Source organism: Nycticebus coucang, chromosome 2, assembly GCF_027406575.1.
Source record: "Nycticebus coucang isolate mNycCou1 chromosome 2, mNycCou1.pri, whole genome shotgun sequence".
NCBI lineage: Eukaryota > Metazoa > Chordata > Mammalia > Primates > Lorisidae > Nycticebus > Nycticebus coucang.
Window position 1 is genome coordinate 5,990,569 of NC_069781.1, and position 6,724 is coordinate 5,997,292.

Consider the following 6,724-nt stretch of genomic DNA (forward strand, 5'->3'; position numbering starts at 1 on the left):
AAAAAAAAAAACAATAAAAACATGAGGTTGTGAGAAGACTAGAATGCAAGGGGTAATCTCTAAAGGAGCCACTAGGAGAACAGCAAAAGACTAGATAGGGCGGCGCCTGTGGCTCAAAGGGGTAGGGCGCTGGCTCCATATGCCAGAGGTGGCGGGTTCAAATCCAACCCCAGCCAAAAACTGCGGGGGGCGGGGGGGGAGAAGACTATAAAATAATTGCCAAGCTGATAATAGGAAGAAATGGAATCATAAAATACTACCAAGAGCGGCGCCTGTGGCTCAGTCAGTAAGGCGCCGGCCCCATATACCAAGGGTGGCAGGTTCAAACCCGGCCCCGGCCAAACTGCAACCAAAAAATAGCCGGGCGTTGTGGCGGGCGCCTGTAGTCCCAGCTACTCGAGAGACTGAGGCAAGAGAATCGCATAAGCCCAGGAGTTGGAGGTTGCTGTGAGCTGTGTGATGCCATGGCCCTCTACTGAGGGCCATAAAGTAAGACTCTGTCTCCACAAAAAAATAAATAAAAAAATAAAATACTACCAAAAAGAAGACAAGAAAGGCCAGCAAAAGCCCAGTGGTGGTGGGAAGTAGAAAGCAGTGACAGTGATGTACCTCCCGCTACCAGGACAAAACTACTAAATGCCTTCACTCCAGAATTCTATCAAACCTTCAAGGAAGAGCTTATTCCTGTACTGCAGAAATTATTCCAAAAAATTGAGGAAGAAGGAATCTTCCCCAACACATTCTATGAAGCAAACATCACCCTGATACCAAAACCAGGAAAAGACCCAAACAAAAAGGAGAATTTCAGACCAATCTCACTCATGAATATAGACGCAAAAATTCTCAACAAAATCCTAGCAAATAGATTACAGTTTATCATCAAAAAAGTCATTCATCATGATCAAGTAGGCTTCATCCCAGGGATGCAAGGCTGGTTTAACATACGCAAGTCTATAAACGTTATCCACCATATTAACAGAGGCAAAAATAAAGATCACATGATCCTCTCAATAGATGCAGAAAAAGCATTTGATAAAATCAAGCATCCTTTCTAATTAGAACACTGAAGAGTGTAGGCATAGGTGGCACATTTCTAAAACTGATTGAAGCTATCTATGACAAACCCACAGCCAATATTTTACTGAATGGAGTAAAACTGAAAGCTTTTCCTCTTAGAACTGGAACCAGACAAGGTTGTCCTCTGTCACCTTTAGTGCTGGAAGTTCTAGCCAATACAATTAGGCAAGACAAGGAAATAAAGGGAATCCAAATGGGAGCAGAGGAGGTCAAACTCTCCCTCTTTGCTGACGACATGATCTTATACTTAGAGAACCCCAAAGACTCAACCATAAGACTCCTAGAAGTCATCAAAAAATACGGTAATGTTTCAGGATATAAAATCAATGTCCACAAGTCAGTAGCCTTTGTGTACACCAATAACAGTCAAGATGAGAAGCTAATTAAGGACACAACTCCCTTCACCATAGTTTTAAAGAAAATGAAATACCTAGGAGTATACCTAACGAAGGAGGTGAAGGACCTCTATAAAAAAAACTATGAAGGGCGGCGCCTATGGCTCAGTGAGCAGGGCGCCGGCCCCATAGGCCGAGGGTGGCGGGTTCAAACCCAGCCCCGGCCAAACTGCAACAAAAAAATAGCCGGGCACTGTGGCGGGCGCCTGTAGTTCCAGCTACTCGGGAGGCTGAGGCAGGAGAATCGCCTAGGCCCAGGTGTTGCAGGTTGCTGTGAGCTGTGTGACGCCACGGCACTCTACCAAGGGCAATAAAGTGAAACTCTGTCTCTACAAAAAAAAAAAAAAAAAAAAAAACTATGAAATCCTCAGAAACGAAATAGCAGAGGATATTAACAAATAGAAGAACATACCATGCTCATGGATGGGAAGAATCAACATTGTTAAAATGTCTATACTTCCCAAAGCAATCTACCTATTCAATGCCATTCCTATCAAAATACCAACATCGTACTTTCAAGATTTGGAAAAAATGATTCTGCGTTTTGTATGGAATCGGAAAAAAACCCGTATAGCTAAGGCAGTTCTTAGTAACAAAAATAAAGCTGGGGGCATCAGCATACCAGATTTTAGTCTGTACTACAAAGCCATAGTGCTCAAGACAGCATGGTACTGGCACAAAAACAGAGACATAGACACTTGGAATCGAATTGAAAACCAAGAAATGAAACTAACATTTTACAACCACCTAATCTTTGATAAACCAAACAAGAACATACCTTGGGGGAAAGACTCCCTATTCAATAAATGGTGTTGGGAGAACTGGATGTCTACATGTAAAAGACTGAAACTGGACCCACACCTTTCCCCACTCACAAAAATTGATTCAAGATGGATAAAGGACTTAAATTTAAGGCATGAAACAATAAAAATCCTCCAAGAAAGCATAGGAAAAACACTGGAAGATATTGGCCTAGGGAAAGACTTCATGAAGAAGACTGCCATGGCAATTGCAACAACAAAAATAAACAAATGGGACTTCATTAAACTGAAAAGCTTCTGTACAGCTAAGGAGACAATAACCAAAGCAAAGAGACAACCTACACAATGGGAAAGGATATTTGCATATTTTCAATCAGACAAAAGCTTGATAACTAGGATCTATAGAGAACTCAAATTAATCCACATGAAAAAAGCCAACAATCCCATATATCGATGGGCAAGAGACATGAATAGAACTTTCTCTAAAGACGACAGACGAATGGCTAACAAACACATGAAAAAATGTTCATCATCTCTGTATATTAGAGAAATGCAAATCAAAACAACCCTGAGATACCATCTAACCCCAGTGAGAATGGCCCACATCACAAAATCTCAAAACTGCAGATGCTGGCGTGGATGTGGAGAGAAGGGAACACTTTGACACTGCTGGTGGGACTGCAAACTAGTACAACCTTTCTGGAAGGAAGTATGGAGAAACCTCAAAGCACTCAAGCTAGACCTCCCATTCGATCCTGCAATCCCATTACTGGGCATCTACCCAGAAGGAAAGAAATCTTTTTATCATAAGGACACTTGTACTAGACTGTTTATTGCAGCTCAATTTACAATCGCCAAAATGTGGAAACAGCCTAAATGCCCACCAACCCAGGAATGGATTAACAAGCTGTGGTATATGTATACCATGGAATACTATTCAGCCATTAAGAAAAATGGAGACTTTACATCCTTCATATTAACCTGGATGGACGTGGAAGACATTATTATTAGTAAAGCATCACAAGAATGGAGAAGCATGAATCCTATGTACTCAATTTTGATATGAGGACAATTAATGACAATTATGGTTATGGGGGGGGAACAGAAAGAGGGAAGGAGGGAGGTGGGTGGGGCCTTGGTGTGTGTCACACTTTATGGGGGCAAGACATGATTGCAAGAGGGACTTTACCTAACAATTGCAATCAGTGTAACCTGGCTTATTGTACCCTCAATGAATCCCCAACAATAAAAAAAAAAAAAAAACTACTAAATGCTCCAGGCAGAAGACAGGCTGACAGATTATTTTTAAAAATCAGTGTGCTCGGGTGGCGCCTGTGGCTCAAGGAGTAGGGCGCCGGTCCCATATGCCAGAGGTGGCGGGTTCAAACCTAGCCCTGGCCAAAAACCACAAAAAAAATAAATAAATAAATAAAAAATAAAAATCAGTGTGCTAGGGTGGTGCCTGTGGCTCAGTGAGTAGGGTGCTGGCCCCATATACCAAGGGTGGCGGGTTCAAACCCGGCCCCGCCCGAACTGCAACAAAAAAATAGCTGGGCATTGTGGTGGGCGCCTGTGGTCCCAGCTACTCAGGAGGCTAAGGCAAGAGAATCGCCTAAGCCCAGGAGTTGGAGGTTGCTGTGAGCTGTGACGCCACCGCACTCTGCTGAGGGCAACAAAATGAGACTCTGTCTCTAAAAAAGAAAAGAAAATCAGCATACTATTAACAAGATGATGTGTCTATCCAAAATTAAAGGTGCAGAAAGTTGAAAGTAAATTATGGAAAAAGTTACACTCGGCGGCACCTGTGGTTCAGTGAGTAGGGTGCCGGCCCCATATATCAAGGGTGGTGGGTTTGAACCCGATCCTGGCCAAACTGCAACAAAAAAATAGCCAAGCGTTGTGGCAGGTGCCTGTGGTTCCAGCTACTCGAGAGGCTGAAGCAAAAGAATCGCCTAAACCCAGGAGTTGGAGGTTGCTGTGAGCTGTGATGCTACAGCACTCTACTGAGGGTGATAAAGTGTGACTCTGTCTCTAAAAAAAAAATTAAAAAAGAAAAACTTACACACTGCAAATACAGAAATACAGCCTCCCACCAGGAGAAAAACCATTAGCACAGCTATATATATATATATATATATATATTTTTTTTTTTTTTTTTTTTTTTTTTTGTAGAGACAGAGTCTCACTGTACCGCCCTCGGGTAGAGTGCCATGGCGTCACACGGCTCACAGCAACCTCTAACTCTTGGGCTCATGCGATTCTCTTGCCTCAGCCTCCCGAGCAGCTGGGACTACAGGCGCCCGCCACAACGCCCGGCTATGTTTTGTTGCAGTTTGGTCGGGGCTGGGTTTGGACCCGCCACCCTCGGTATATGGGGCCGGCGCCCTACTCACTGAGCCACAGGCGCCGCCCAAGCACAGCTATATTAACATCAGGAAAAAGTAAACTGTAAGGCAAAGGAGATTGCTAGTTACAAAGGGACACTTTATGGCCCTCGGTAGAGTGCCGTGGCCTCACACAGCTCACAGCAACCTCCAACTCCTGGGCTTAAGCGATTCTCTTGCCTCAGCCTCCCGAGTAGCTGGGACTACAGGCACCCGCCACAACGCCCGGCTATTTTTTGGTTGCAGTTCAGCCGGGACCGGGTTTGAACCCGCCACCCTCGATATATGGGGCCGGCGCCTTACCGACTGAGCCACAGGCGCTGCCACAAAGGGACACTTTGTAAAGATATAAAGTATACTCCACAGAATTAACAATTTCTAAATTTGCACGTTATTAATTACATCGACTTAAAATATGTAAAGTAAAAGCTAATAACCACAGGGAGAAATAAAGAAATCTATATCCTAGTGGGCGGTTTTAACATACCTCTCTCACAGACATTAACAAATGAATTGAATCTTACACAACACTTCAAAAAGAAAAGAAAATCAACACGCAGCCCGTACCAAGAACAGACCCAAAACCACAGGCTGATCTCTCACTTAACGACCACAATGCAAAAATCCTAAACAAAATATGACCAAACTGAAAACCAATAGCATCTACAGATAAATTGCCCGAATCAAGTGAATTTGAAAAGGTTTGGGATATAAAGGTAAGAATCCATTCTGTAGATCAGTTAACAAAAAAAGAAAAATGATCGGGCAGGCAGCACCTGTGGCTCAAAGGAGTAGGGCACGGGCCCCGTATACCGGAGGTGGCAGGTTCAAACCCAGCCCCAGCCAAAAACTGCAAAAAAAAAACAAAAAAAAAAAGATTATATTTACAATAGCATCAAAAAATCAAATACCTAGGGCGGCACCTGTGGCTCAGTCGGTAAGGCGCCGGCCCCATATACCGAGGGTGACGGGTTCAAACCTGGCCCCGACCAAACTGCAACAAAAAAATAGCCAGGCATTGTGGCGGGCGCCTGTAATCCCAGCTACTCTGGAGGCTGAGGCAAGAGAATCGCTTAAGCCCAGGAGTTGGAGGTTGCTGTGAGCTGTGTGAGGCCACGGCACTCTACCGAGGGCCATAAAGTAAGACTCTGTCTCTACAAAAAAAAAAAAAAAATACCTAGAGATACCAGTGAAATGTGCGCTATTTCTACATAGAAAACTAAAAAAATACATGTAGGATAATTTTTTAAAAGACCTAAGTAAATGGTACCCCCTAGCCGAGGGGGGTTCAGAGTCCCATAATGAATTCCTGTACTGCACACAGCACCAAGCCCTGTGCCGTATTTTGCACTGTTTTTTCCCTCCAGTAACCAGCACCACTGCTAAGGGGCTGATGGGAGGGTAGCACATCCAGTGCGGACTCACTGGACAAAGGGACGAGTCAAGTCCAGGGTGGGACAGAGCAGGACGGCAAGAGATTTCATCACGCTACTGACCTTAACTGATGCAGTGTTTATCTGAGATTTTCCATTTAATATTTTGGAGCTGCTGTTGACTTCAAGTAACTGAAACCTTGGAAATCGAAACCATGACAAGGCAGGACTGCTGTAAATAAGAGACTTCACCACGTTTATTGTAAAACTCAGCGTTGTGAAGATTAGTTATTGTCTCCATATCAATCCACAGACTTAATCACAGTCACAATCCCAACCTTTGTGTGAAAATTGACAATTCTAAAATTTGCTGTAAATACAAATGATTGTAAATGGCCAAAGCACTTAACGACAGGGCCTGACCCACCCAAAATCAAGACTCAATTTCAAGTTCCACAATGAAGTAGGACTGTGGCCTCTAGAACCTATTCCAGGGGAGCGGCTGGTAAGTATGAACAAGCCGGCAGCAGGGGAGTTTTTCTTAAGCCATGGAGAGCACTACTGGCGGGGAAAAGATAAGCTTGACTACATTAAAACAGACGGCGTTTTCAGCAGATGACGCTATTAGGAGTGAAAAGGGACGTTACAAAGGGAGGAAGGATGTTTGCAATACTGCATTTAATATATGATTCATACCCAAAATCCACAAAGAGCTTCTCTAAATCAACACGGAA